Source organism: Tupaia chinensis, unplaced genomic scaffold (genome assembly GCF_000334495.1).
Source record: "Tupaia chinensis unplaced genomic scaffold, TupChi_1.0 Scaffold144270_1, whole genome shotgun sequence".
NCBI classification, from domain to species: domain Eukaryota; kingdom Metazoa; phylum Chordata; class Mammalia; order Scandentia; family Tupaiidae; genus Tupaia; species Tupaia belangeri.
In genome coordinates, this window is record NW_006204128.1 from 35,111 (window position 1) to 50,511 (window position 15,401).

A 15,401-nucleotide genomic window follows, 5' to 3' on the forward strand; every position below is an offset into this window, starting at 1 on the left:
GTATGGAATACTACTCAGCCATAAAAAGCAATGTGACCCTGGCATCTGTAGAAAGTGGATGGATATGGAAGATTTACTGCTGAATGAAGCAAGCCAGACTATGAAAGAGAGACATTGTAAATCCCAACTTAATATATACCAAATGTCAGCAGCTATGGCGAAAACTGCAAGATTGGAGGATATAGAAGTACAGAGAATGGTTGTGGATATTGGAGATAGTGTGGGAGGAGGATGGGAGATGGGGGAGGGTGAGAGGAAGGGAATCAGGGAGAAAAATAGAGAGGTAAGACATTTAAGGGACAGAAATGGAGGGTCGTCTGTTGATGATAATGTGTACGATAATATCTTTAACTGGACTTTCGTGCAGTGTATTCATGCTGGGAAAATTCATTTTATAAGCTGTGGTGATGCATAGTGATTGAATATATTAAATAAATTTTTAAAAGAAAGAAGTCAGATAAATGTCTCACCCACACTCAAGAAGAGTGTGGACTATCCAAGAGTATGGCTCATTGAGGTAATTTTAGAATTATGCCTACTCTAATAGGTCTTTCACATTTTTGTCACATTTATCCTAAAGTATATTCTTTATTTTTTATGCTACTGTAAATGACATTTAAAAATAAATTTCTAGCTGTCTGTTGTTAGCGTATAGCAACACAGTAGATTTTTGTATATTGCTCTTGTATTCTGTAACTTGCTAAGCGTGACTAAGTCACATTGATATCTGATATAGGATAATGACAGCATTTAGCTGTTAGAGTCATTTGGAGAATTTGATGTAATGGAGTTTGACACATTATAAATAATAAACATGAACTATGATGACTGTGATGATTAACTTTGAACTTATTTTTTCTTTCTTAATGGACAGTAATGTTCTTGAAAATAGGGACAATATCTAATTCATTTTTGGTGTTTGTTGACTCAATGTTAATGCAAATAGGACAATATTGAATAAGGAGATATCTGTAACATCAGAATGAAACAAATTTTTGTAGCCTTTGAAATGAGAAGTATGTGGAAGAGAGGGAGGAGGTGAGACTGACACCTAGGTTTCTGGCTTGAGTGACCAGTAGATGGTAGCTCCGCTCACTGTCAGGAAGGGGAAGTTAAAGGTTTTCAGGAAAGAATAAAGCATTTGACTAGAGCTTATAAGTTGAAAATGACAATAATACACCGAAGTGCTAACCAAAGTTTTAGCAATTTATTTAGCAGTAAATTGGGCTCCTATGATGATCTGATGATGATCTGACTTGGCTCTGCTTTTGGAAACTTTGATGTCAATTTTTTTAAAGAATAAATTAAATAAATTATAGGAGGTTATTTCTAAATAACACATATTTAACAAATTAAAAAAATAATAGCATCATAATGATTGAAAATTGTTTGTGATCTTTGTATGAGGCTGTTATTATCGGAGACATTTTCAGGCAAATACTAATCTGGTACTGAAACTGGTGTGGGTAATTGCTACCTGTTCTGTCTGCAAAGGCAGGGAGTGAGACCATATCCCAGAGGCTTAATGTATCTTTTTTGGGGGGAAGCATTGTTTTTTGTTTTTTGTTTTTGAGAGATTTTTGCTATAGGGCACATGTGCTCACCAGACAGACAGAGAGACAGAGAGATAGAAAGCGAGAAATCACACACACACCCCCCCCCGAGGGGATGGCAACGCCGCAATCCATTCTCCTCTCGGGATCTTTGGGCATGCATGCATACGCGCCCGGCATGAGTTTTAAGCCACTGGGTCCGGGACGTGAACCACGGTCGACTACGTCCAGCGACATAGCCATTACGCTAAGTGCTGGTTCCCAGAAGCATTGCTTTTAATCATGGTGCTCTTTTTTTCCCCTTTTTTATGGAGAGGTTTTTGCTATAGGGCGTATGCGCTTGCCAGACAGACAGAGAGACAGAGAGATAGAAAGCGAGAAATCACACACACACCCCCCCCCGAGGGGATGGCCACGCCGCAATCCATTCTCCTCTCGGGATCTTGGGCATGCACATACACGCGCCCGGTGTGAGTTTAAGTCACCGGGTCCGGGACTTGAACCGTGGTTGACTATGTGGGAGTCCAGCGACATAGCCATACACTAACTGCTGGTCCCATCATGGTGCTCTTTTGATGTTAAGAGAGCTTAGTCTTACAAGTCTGGACTCGGAATGTCAGCTCTTGGATGTTTCAGATCAATGTTTCTGCTGTGTGCAGTCCTGGTCCTGGAAAGATGGGAGACGTACTGAAAGATGTGTCACTGGGCAGCTCCATCATGAAACATCGTAGACTGCACACACACAGCTGGATGGCACAGTGGACGGCACGTGTAGGTAGTATGGTGCAGCCCATTGCTCTAGGCTGCAAAGCTGTCCAGCATGCCTCGGACTGAGTGCCGAAGGCTCAGATAACACAATGGCGAGTACTTGTGTATCAGACATATCTAAACATAGAACAGGGACAGTAAAGATACAGCATAAACACGCGTCTTAGTAGTCATTAATCCCTTTTAATTTTATCTCCAGGTTCATCACCCAGTATGCCTCTTCACAATGATAGAGGTAGATTTTGTAGGCCAAGAGGCCAGGATGGACAACATAACACAAGATTAAGTCAAGCACAAGAGAAAGATGATGTGGTCAGGAGACCAGGTAAACACAGGATATACGAGGCTTACTGTTTATGGCAATGTTTTATTTTTATTTAATTTTAATTTTAATAAATAGGAGTACAGTCTAAAATAATGATAAAAAGTATAATGTAGGGGGCAGCAGATTGCATGGTGGTTGGGGCGCTGGACTCCCATATGGCCAACCACAGTTCAAGTCCTGGACCTGATGGCTTGCTTTCTCACTCTCTCTCTCTCTCTGTCTTTCTCTGGTCAAATTAAAATAATAATAATAATAAATAAAATAAAATAAAATAATTATTTAAAAAATGTAATGTTGTAAACACACAAGTCAGTAGCATAGTTGTTCATTATCAAGGATCATGTGCCGAACATAATTGTGTTGTATTTTTATATGACTGGCAGCACAGTAGGCTTGTTTACACCCACATTACCACAAACAGGCAAGTAATGCATTGCACTCTGATGTTACCATGGTTACAAGGTCACTAGGCAATAGGAATTTCTTAGTTCTGTTATTTATCTTATGGGACCCGGGGTCATCCACCATCTGTCGTTGAAACATTGTTGCGCTTACAGGACTGCAAGAGGAAATCAAAGGCAGAAGGGGTGCTCTAAGACTCAGTGTTGGTTGTTGTCTAAATGTAAACAGCCTCTGCTTGTTGACTGGGACTCTGCAGGGTTTTGAGGGTCGGTGAGAATGAGGAGGTAGGTGGTGGTGGCAGGAGACTTCCCATCATAGTTTATGTAGAATATGATCATTTATGAAACTTTACAAAATCTTAAAATTGCCTTTGTAAATGAAGAGCACCCTTGCAAACGTAATCAGGGTCCTTTGGGCGGCAGGATCACCCGATGCCAGGAGTACATATGGTGAGGATGGCAGCTGATACATAGGTGAGGAAGGCAGCTGAGAGTGCTTTGCTCCAGGCTATTTTTAGGAGTGTTGCCATGGTCCTTGCTACAAATGAACTAAGAGCGCAAGTTGCTACACATGAACTAAGAGTGCAAGATCGCTGCATTGTGGCTGGAACTCCAAATGTCTGCAGCTATTGTGGGTGATGGGTGATCAGAGGACAGCTTCATTTGAGACACAGAGGGAGCCCAGAGAGGGTACATGTGTAAAGAAACATGTGTGAAGATAAATGCTTTTTAAATTGATTCAACATTGCTACTCTAACAGAAACTCAGCAGAACTAGTCTTGTCATCTCTTTTTGCTTATGTATCTGTGATCCTTGAGGTTACAGATCAAGCTGAAAGCAAAGGAGTCGTTGGGAATTTTTCACCATTTCTGAAATGTCTTTTCGTTTGATTCTTGCACAAATAAACCATTGAGAGACAGAGAAAGAGATTGTGTGGGCATCCTCTAATCTTTTGTATTCTCTGCAATTTTCTTCTGATTTAATGACTGTACAAAGGATTGTCTTTCATGGCCAGACAGTTTAAAGCCTAGAGTCATAGCATTTTCTGTTTCCTTGAGCTTTAGAAATTCATGGTGTTCCTGCACCTCTGTCTCATTTCTCTTGTATTTCTCTATTCATGTTGGTTTCAGGAGAGTGACCTCATATGACATTGTCCAAAGCCTTGAGTTCATGAACTATGTGACTGTATGCAATGTGGTTATTCTCCATTTTAACTGTCTAGACTTTCGACCTCACATATACCCAATCAATTAATTCAGATTCTGTTAATTCTGAAGGAGAAATGATATTGAGAAAAAAAGGAAATTGTTTATAATAAACGAAATGTTTTACCATCAAGGGAAATAATCCTAAGGAGGATATTTGTATGTTTAGACAAGGTATATTTGAAGACTTAAAAAATTATTTTATTTTATTTTATTTTATTTTATTTTATTTTTAGGTTTTGCCATAGGGCACATGTGCTTGCTGGAGAGACAGAGGAAGGGAAAATAAGAAAAGAACTGGGTGGGGTGGTCACACCACAATTCCTCCTCTTCTATTTTCCTCATGGGATTTTAGGCACACACACACACACACACACACACACACGTGTGATTTTCAAGTCACTGGGTCCAGGACTTGAACCACTGTTGGCCAACTGGAAGTCCAGTGCCTTAATCACCATGCTACCTGCTGGCCCCAAGACTTGATAAATTCTGATGGACAAGGTGATGAAGAAAGACTAAATTACTCAGCAAATGAAATACCTGCAAAAAGCTGTTCCAAATCATTTTAGGAAGCGAATGCAAATTTTCAGAGAGAGCCAAACATCAGTTGAGTCTTGTAGTTAGTTTTCTTAAATTTCCTTTTTTTCTTTTCTTTTTTTTTTTCTTTGAGAGAGGTTTTTTTCTATAGCACGTGTGCTCACCAGAAAGAGATAGACAGAGAGACAGAAAGCGAGAAATCATCTCCCAGGGGGATGGCCATGCTGCAATCCCTTCTCCTTCATTCTCCTCTCGGGATCTTGGGCATGCATGCACGTGCACCTGTGTGAGTTTAAGCCACTGGGTCTGGGGCTCAAACCATGATTGACTACATGGGAGTCCAGTGACATAGCCATTATGCCAACTACTGGTCCTAAGAAAGTGAGAAAGCAAGCCACCACGTCTGGGACTTGAACGATGTGGGAGTCTAGCATATTTAACTACCATGCCGCCTGCCAGTTCCTTAAATTGCCTCAAATTACCTATTCATGAAGCTGATTTTGTGAATTACTTTATTTTGATAGACAAACTATCATCTTAGCATCATCAAATACCTCCATCTCGAACTGGAGGGAGAGAGGAAAAATGAGCTGCAGATCTCCCAAAAGCTCTCCCCGAATCTGTGAAGTGACGCAGACACACTCGGATGAATGCCGTAGCTCAGGTGCCGTGTCATTGCAAGACTGTCGGGCAAAGGGCAGGCTGTTCCTTTTTGCATGAAGACATTCTTGTGGGTGTCTCTTTTGAGTCTAAGTTGGAAGAAGCAGGCCTGAGTCCTGCATGTCTGCGCTGACCTTTCCCTAGGTCATACAGACCCTCAAACTGCGCCTGAGTTCTGATGTTATTACTGAAAAAGTCCCAGCGGATTCTGAATGCTTTGGGATACTTCCTTCAAGATGCCAAAAGAGTGGCTGGAGGGCAATGACTTCTGTTTTATTTTTCATTTGTTTGTTTTAAACAGGGTCCCATCATGCTGCAATCGCCTTGGCTCGCCAGCTGGGACCACAGATGTGCCCACCAAAGCCAACCAGGAACTTGTGCTCCCCCCCTCATCCTTCCCGAGCTGCTGGGATTACAGACCCACATCTCAGTGCCTGGCCTTTAGGCTGGACGAAGACTTGAAGTTGAGACTCCCATGTGGTCCCAGCCTGCTGAGCACAGTATCCGTGTGCCACCCTGGCTGGGATTGTTTTGTTTTAAAGTAGTGAATACATCACAACTATTTTTTTTTTAATTTTTGAGAGGTTTTTGTTATAGGGCATGTGCGCTCGCCAGACAGAGAGAGAGAGAAAGAGAGACAGAAAGCGAGAAATCACCCCCCAGAGGGAATGGCCAAGCCACAATCCCTTCTCCTCCATTCTCTTCTCGGGATCTTGGGCACGCACGCACTCGCGCCTGGCGTGAGTTTTAAGCCACTGGGTCCTGGACGCGAACCGCGGTCGGCTAGGTGGGAGTCCAGCGACATAGCCATTACACTAACTGCTGGTCCCCATCACAACTATTGAAAGAGAAGACTTAAAGAGATATAAGGATGCGCCATTAAGCAAGAAAAACACATAGCAGGGTAACCCATTTAATATCATCTCTTTTCCTTTTTTTTTTTTTTTTTTTTTTTTTGTAAAAACAAATACTAACAGCCATGCTTTCCTAAAATGACTCTGGGTGACTCTGGTATGTGCGGTTTGTGTGAATGGAGTGAGTTGTAGAGGGCTCCCACCTGGCTGTCCTGGTCATCAGACCAAGGGCATTGAGAAGGGTGGTGTGTGGTTGTGTCCCACTGAAGGTGACTCACCAGTCAGTGCATGGGTGCTACTCCATACACCAAAGTAGATCTAAAAGAGAAAAAAATAAAAGAGGAAAATTGTTTATTTCTCAGATAGTACCAAAGCAACTGTGATGGATAATTTATCAGAGAAAACAGTATCATTTCAAGTGTCTTCTCAGTAATTATAACCTCGCAGTTTCCTATCTCCCCACTAGTTCTTGACTTTGTAGATATGGAATGGTTTTCATTTAAAGGCATAGTGTAAGGACATATTTTAATCTGCTTTTCTGACTTACCTTTGCACTGGGCACACGTTAGGCATACTAGGCCATATTTCTTTGATCTTCATTATTATGATTCTAGACACATTCATGAAATTCCATAGAGAATTTTGCTTTGCAACCATAATTTATTTAACTATTATTCAATTAGCGAGCATATATACATGTGTGTTAACTAAAAATATCAAAATAAAGACTAGATGATGGCGCAATGGTCAGGCAGATGAGCCCACGTGGGAAGGTCCTGGGTTCATGTCCCAGGGCCTCCCTGAGTGCGCTAGGCATACACGCTCACGTCCATGATCTAAGCTGAGAGTGGAGATGGATCTTGGTGGACGGATCCTGTTGGGCATGCTTGTTTCCCTCTTTTATGGAAGAAATAAATAAATAAACTTGAAATAATCAATAGATTTCTGAATAACATGTTATGTTTTAAAGTCAAGCAATCCTTTAAATCCTCAGATTTGGAGTTTTAGAAATATTGGGGGTTGTTGGGAAAGTCATGACACATTTTTGCACAATATGGAAAAATACGTCATGACTTTTCCAATGACCTAATAGATAAAAATTATGTATATCTTCATGATACACTCTACACACTAATAATTTTCCTCTTGCATCGCACATTCCCTGAAGCTTTTGGCATATTTCCTTGTGAAAGACCCCATGAAGAAGTGTAGCAGTAGCTTCATGTTAGGTATTTACGGTAGGTATTTATGACAGAGTTGGTGGGCTCAGTTTCTTGACACTCTGAAACTTGCAGTAAAATAACTGTGAGTAATAACTCCCTCAAGGCTTTGAGATGGAGTTATAATAGTCATTGATTTCATTTCTTGATGATGAATTAGCCCTTGATATTCTGAGAGCCAAACTTGTGAATACAGGAGAAGCAATATGTATGCTATTTACTTGAGTTATCAAGAAATTGTCAACTATTTATGCTTTCTGGTATAAGCAAAACTGTAACAAAGAGATATATAGAAAAGTTGTTTCAATAATCTAGACATTTATTTCTCCCTCACATGAATGTCTAGAGCTAGCCAGACAGACCAGGGCTGGTGAAGTGGTATTGCTCCATGAAGCTATCTTGGTCCTGAGGCTCCTTAGGTATCTTGGCCGTTCTAAACATGTAAATATCATCTCCTGGTCTAGAGGTTTCTCCAGTCGGTGGCCATTTTCCAGCCAGTGGGAAGTGGGAGAGAGAAGGTGGATATTAGCGGCTTTCTGACATAGCACAGGAATTGCACCGAGGAGGACGGCCTGCCTTCACTAGCTGATGGTCACGTGCCACACCCATCTGCAAGGAAGGCTGGAAAGTGTGGTTTGTTTCTGCCCAGAGACAGAGAACATATACTGAGGGACAGTCACCAGGTCTGCCCCAAGCTGGGGTGTTTCCAGAGCTTGATTAAGAGAGGGCATGATGGGACCAGCAATTAGCGTAATAGCTATGTTGCTGGACTCCCACGTAGTCAACTGTGGTTTGAATCCCAGACCCGGTGACTTAAACTTATGCCGGATACATATGTGTGCATGCCCAAGATCCCAACAGGAGAATGGAGGAGAAGGGATTGTGACGTGGCCATCCCCCCAGGGGGTGATTTCTCGCTTTCTATCTCTCTGTCTCTGTCTTTCTGGTGAATGCATGTGCCCTATAACAAAAACCTCTAAAAAAAAAAAAAAAAAAGGCATGATAACATGGACTGGTGAGAAAGAAATGTATTCATGTTGGAACATTCTCTTCACAAGCTAAGTAATGTATGTGATTGAATGCATAAAAGAAATCAAAATAAAATAAAATATAAAAAGTGTATAAGAAAAAAATAAATAAAAATATTAAAAAATAGAACAAAAACAGAGAGAGGGCATGTGACTCCTGATATCTAAAGTGCAGAAAATGAATGAGAAGAGTTACTTAGCCTGCTGGTGCTGTGCTGTTTAAGGTTCAAGTCCCAGATGAGGTGGCTTGAAAGACATGCCGGGCATGTGTGCTTGCACGCCCAAGATCCCAAGAGGAGGATGGATAAGGGACTGTGTCATTGCCATACCCTTAGAGGGTGATTTCTCACTTCCCTTCTCTCTGTCTCTTTCTGATGAATGCATATTCCCCATGGCAAAAATCTAAATTAAAAAGAAAGAAAGAAAAAGAAGAAAAGGTGATATACCTAGTGGTCTTAGTGGTTAAGAATCTGGATTTTCCCTTCCTACCTCCTAGGAAAATGGGCCATTTATTTTGTCTTCTTAGTACATACTCACTTGTAGATTAAAAAAACCATAGCTTCTTTAACAATATCATAAGCAATAAGTAATCCAAGAAACAAAAAAATAAAACTGTTTTGATTTTGTACAGAAAATAGGCCAGTATAAAGAAGAAAATATCAACCATCAGTAATCCTATCATTCAGAGGTAACTATTTGTGAAAATTTACACACTTATTTCTCCTGGTAAATTCACGATCATGCTACACCTCCGCTCTGTATACTATTGTCTTTTAACATTGTATTACAAGTGCTGTTCTTGTCCCGAAGAAGTTTCTGAAAATACATTTTGTTCACTTTTTTTTTTTTTTTTTTTGGTCTGGCCTCAGCGGTGCAGGAGGCAGTGCCCTGAACTGCAGTACTGGAAGCCACATGGCCGACTGCAGGTTTGAACTCAGGCTGACCTGAGAATATACCAGAAATGTACATGTGTAAGAGCCGTCAAGCTGGAGAACCAGGGAATGGGATGTGGGTGTGATGAGACCCTGTCCAGGGTCTCCCCAGTCTCTCTTGTATATGCAGGACCGTATGTTCTCTCCCATGACTAAAATAAATAAGCTTTTCAAATATATAATTTTTAGTGACTCTTTTTTTTTTTTTTAAAAGAGATTTTTGCTGTAGGGTATGTGCATTTACTGGAGAGACAGAAAGACAAAATTGAGAAATCACTCCCCATGGGGGATGGCCATGCCACAATCCCTTCTCTTATTCCATTCTCCTCTTGGGAACTTGGGCACACACACACACACACACACACACACATGTGCTTGACATGAGTTTCACGCGGCTTCGTCTGGAGCTTGAACTGCAGTTGACCATGTAGGAGTCCACCACCTTAACCACTATACCACCTTCTGGCCCCTAATGACTCTTAATATAAAAGTTTTTTGGAGGGCCAGCAGATACACACACACACACACACACACACACACACACATACATATAATCCCCCTGAGGAATGGACCTAAACTAATAACCTAATGTCTGCATTTTATAGGTCAGGAAAACCATAGATGAAGAAATTAATAGCTCTAAATCACAAAATACTTATATTCTCTGTTTTCTGATTCCTGGACCATACTACTCAATACGCATTATAATCGTTTAGAGAACTGATGATTCAAGGAGAATACAGTAAACACCTGTGTCTTCTAAAGGACTGTTCATAAGAGGTCCCCTTCATGAGGTCTCTCAAACCACTGAGACTTCCATGTTCTCTGGGATCCCACCGAACCTCACATCCATTTCTCATGGGGTGGGGGGGTTGGGCGGGACAAACCAATAACACAAAGCAACAGTTCTCAAACTTTTTGATAACAGAGGCTTTTTGCATTCTTTTTTAAAATTTATTTTTACTTTTATTTTATTTTTAAGAGGTTTTTGCTGTAGGACATGTGTGCTCGCAGAAGGAAAGAGACAGTGAGAGGAAAAGCGAGACATCAATGGCTACACCGCAGTTCCTTCCCCCATTCTCTCCTCGTGCCCAGTATGAGCTTCAAGCCACTGGGCCCAAAGCTCGACCTGTGATTGGCCACGTGGTAGTCCAGTGATGTAACCACCCTGTCATCTGCTGGCCCTGCTTTTCGCATTCTTAAAAATTATTGAGGGCAGAAAGAGATTTTATTTATGTGGGTTATTTTATCTATATCTTTCATGTTAAGAATTAAACCTGAGAAAATGAAAGAATAGTATTTATTAAATCCATGTAAAAATAACAATGAAAATTGTATGATATATAAACAGTATATTTTTATAAAAAAAAAACCTTGCAATTTCACAAACAAACAAACAAACAAAAATGGAGAGAGTGGCATTGTGTTATTCCTTTGCTGGATTCTCATACCTGCTTCTGTATTTAATCTGTTACAATATATTGTTCTGGCTGAAGTATACAAAGGAAATTTAGCCCCACATAAATATGTAGACAGGAAAGGGAGAAATAGTGGTACTACACTAAATTTGACCAATGACTGTTTCTTAATGGTTAGTTGCAGGATGTGGTCTGAGAACTTACCAGCAATCGCATACTCTGCACCCCTAAAGTCCACTGGGATCTGGCTCACTTTTCACGGAGCTTTAATTCCCTTGTGCTTTGAATCCCGGACCCGGGTGATTTCTCGCTTTCTGTCTCTCTGTCTCTCTGTCTTTCTGGCGAGTATATGAGCCCTATAGCAAAAACCTCACACACACACACACAAAAGAATAATGACACAGAATAGGTTCAGGTAAAGAAGTAAGAAAAAGCAAACAATACTGTGTCAGGCTAAGGAAGAAGGGCAAGTTATGGGGAGTGATGGACCGCATTCAACCTGCAAAGAGGTCAAGCGGGTCTGCCCAGACCCCTGTCCTTTCTTTGACCTATGTCATGGTCTTCCACCCTCTGCTTTTCACCCTTTAGTCTTCGATGTGTGTGCTCTGGGGGAGAGGGAGAAGCTGTATGTGGTGGAAGTAGACATCTATATCAAATAAGGAGTCTTGATTGATCATGGCAGATCCAAAGGGTGCTACAAGACTTCTGTTTGTGCTCTGTGTGGAAATTGGAAACCAGAGAAACCCAAGCTGACTTCCACAGCAGACTAGTAGTGTTTCCATGAAAGAAATCTGTCTTTAATTGTAGGCTTATTCTGTTAGTCAAGGTTAGACTTACTGATCATTTTGATATGCTAGCCTTTGTACTTGTTACCTCATTAACACACATGATAACCTTGTAAGATTATTTTATTGGTAAGAATACAAGTTTAGAGAATTTAAGGAACTTGTTCAAGGTCAAAGAGTATGGAAAATCCTAGCCCACATTGTTCTAAAGATGGTCGTATTGGGAAGGTGGTAACAGAGTGCGGGAGGGCGGGACATGCCTTAATTTGAAGTATTACCTTTGACAATAAAGGGCAACGGTTGTATTTACTTGCTGGGAAATGTAAGGATTTTTCTCTGTAAATAATACTTAGCAATAACCTTATGGCTCATTTCGCTAGCTGGTAGAGGATAAATGATCTACCTTTTATAGGTGATGAGTAGGCTCAGGATATTAGGCTGCTATTTAGCTAATTGCTCTCCCAATGTATTAAATGGCTATTGATTCTAAAAGACGAACAGTTCACTCGTGTAGACCAATCTTATGAAACATAATATCTATGATAATTATTATGAGAAGTATATTAATACTGGGAGGGAGTTTGCTGTGAGTCTGTTCTGAAGTTGCCAGGATCATGAGGTACAGGAGAGACATCATTAAGAATGGACTGAACTTGAATCCTAATGGAAACTTAGCTTCCAATTAAATAGCAGAGGTAATTGAGTTGCTTAATGAATATTTCAATTTACACAAGCTATGAGATCGAGTTTGAATAATTTGAATGTATAACGTGCACAGAATTGGCACACTGGCTCACCATAGCGGTCACCTTCAGTGCCATTGACACCACTAATTATGTCGCATGACCTTCAGTGTGTTTCTTAAGTATTAATGTTTCCTAGCAGCCACATAAGTCTGTGCTATTTCATAATTTAAGACTATTTCTCTTTTTCCTGTTTCCTTGACAAAGTAAATTCTCTCCAAGACACTCAGCTTATAAATTTATACCAACATAAAACAAAACAGAACTAATGCTTTCTGGTAGCAAATATCAGATTGGAAATTTATTATTTGGGTTTTATTTTTCAAACTTCTGTTCTTCATTACATTTCTCAGGAAACTGTTGAAGATATCTGTTCATTCGTGTGTCTGTCCATTCATCCACTTTTCCATTCATCTATCCATCCTTTAACTCACTCATGAAGGAATTGTCAACTACATGCAAGGCTTTGTGTTAGATGGGCACTACCAAGCTTACCTAATAACTTATGTACTATATCCTCTGTCATCAAGTCTGCAAACCAGCAAGCAAAAAAAAAATTATAATTATATGTATATATAAAATGTATATAATTATATATATAAATGAGGTATATAATAAAGTTTTTTTTGTAAATACAGAAGGATATGTATGTAAAAATTGAAAAAGAAATCACTTCTACATAGAAACTGACATTTCTACCTGGCTGTCTCATACTCAATATGCAACTTGAGTATGCAAATCTGTCAAAACTTTTCAAAAACTTTTCAATGGCTTCCCATAATGCATTTCTTCCTCAGCATGGTGTGTAAGGCTAATCTCGATGTGTTCTCTGTTTCTCTCTCTAGCCTTATCTCCTTACTCAAGAGTCAGGCTTCTAGCTCTCTGAATTAGCAGCAGTTCTCATAGGTGTACTATTTCTAGATTCTCTGCCTTATGTGTCTTCCTCAGATATCATTGCTACCATTAATACTGTATATCCTTCACGTCTCAAATCAAAATTTACCTCTTGGGGCTGGCGCTGTGGCAAGGTGGTTAAGTGCTGCGCGTTAGAGACCCACGAGGCTGTCTGCAGTTTGACTTCTGGCTCTGGCATATGTGCATGCATGCCCCAAATCCTGATGGGATGGAGAAATGCAAGAAAAAGGATTGCAGCATGACCACACTTCACTGGGGGGTGCTTCCTCTCTCTCTCTCTCTCTCTCTCTCTCTCTGGTGAGCACACAAGACCAATCTTATGAAACATAATATCTATGATAATTATTATGAGAAGTATATTAATACTGGGAGGGAGTTTGCTGTGAGTCTGTTCTGAAGTTGCCAGGATCATGAGGTACAGGAGAGACATCATTAAGAATGGACTGAACTTGAATCCTAATGGAAACTTAGCTTCCAATTAAATAGCAGAGGTAATTGAGTTGCTTAATGAATATTTCAATTTACACAAGCTATGAGATCGAGTTTGAATAATTTGAATGTATAACGTGCACAGAATTGGCACACTGGCTCACCATAGCGGTCACCTTCAGTGCCATTGACACCACTAATTATGTCGCATGACCTTCAGTGTGTTTCTTAAGTATTAATGTTTCCTAGCAGCCACATAAGTCTGTGCTATTTCATAATTTAAGACTATTTCTCTTTTTCCTGTTTCCTTGACAAAGTAAATTCTCTCCAAGACACTCAGCTTATAAATTTATACCAACATAAAACAAAACAGAACTAATGCTTTCTGGTAGCAAATATCAGATTGGAAATTTATTATTTGGGTTTTATTTTTCAAACTTCTGTTCTTCATTACATTTCTCAGGAAACTGTTGAAGATATCTGTTCATTCGTGTGTCTGTCCATTCATCCACTTTTCCATTCATCTATCCATCCTTTAACTCACTCATGAAGGAATTGTCAACTACATGCAAGGCTTTGTGTTAGATGGGCACTACCAAGCTTACCTAATAACTTATGTACTATATCCTCTGTCATCAAGTCTGCAAACCAGCAAGCAAAAAAAAAATTATAATTATATGTATATATAAAATGTATATAATTATATATATAAATGAGGTATATAATAAAGTTTTTTTTGTAAATACAGAAGGATATGTATGTAAAAATTGAAAAAGAAATCACTTCTACATAGAAACTGACATTTCTACCTGGCTGTCTCATACTCAATATGCAACTTGAGTATGCAAATCTGTCAAAACTTTTCAAAAACTTTTCAATGGCTTCCCATAATGCATTTCTTCCTCAGCATGGTGTGTAAGGCTAATCTCGATGTGTTCTCTGTTTCTCTCTCTAGCCTTATCTCCTTACTCAAGAGTCAGGCTTCTAGCTCTCTGAATTAGCAGCAGTTCTCATAGGTGTACTATTTCTAGATTCTCTGCCTTATGTGTCTTCCTCAGATATCATTGCTACCATTAATACTGTATATCCTTCACGTCTCAAATCAAAATTTACCTCTTGGGGCTGGCGCTGTGGCAAGGTGGTTAAGTGCTGCGCGTTAGAGACCCACGAGGCTGTCTGCAGTTTGACTTCTGGCTCTGGCATATGTGCATGCATGCCCCAAATCCTGATGGGATGGAGAAATGCAAGAAAAAGGATTGCAGCATGACCACACTTCACTGGGGGGTGCTTCCTCTCTCTCTCTCTCTCTCTCTCTCTCTCTGGTGAGCACACATATCCTCCGTTATTATTTTTTTTTTCTAAAAAGGCCTTCCTAACCATACACACCCAAAGGAGTAGGATCTCTTCCTCTGTGCATCCATTTTATCCAATCTATATCCCTACCATGTCTTCAAAGTGTGTTTAAATGACTCTTGGAAGCTTCTGGGCAAACATGGCAGAGTGAATTATAAAATCTCTGTTGGTTGGTGCCAAAAGAAGGGTCAGACATTACAGAAATAAACAATGCTGACTTTCTTACGACCCCCCCCCCCCCTTTAAAACCATTAACCAAACCCAAAAAACAA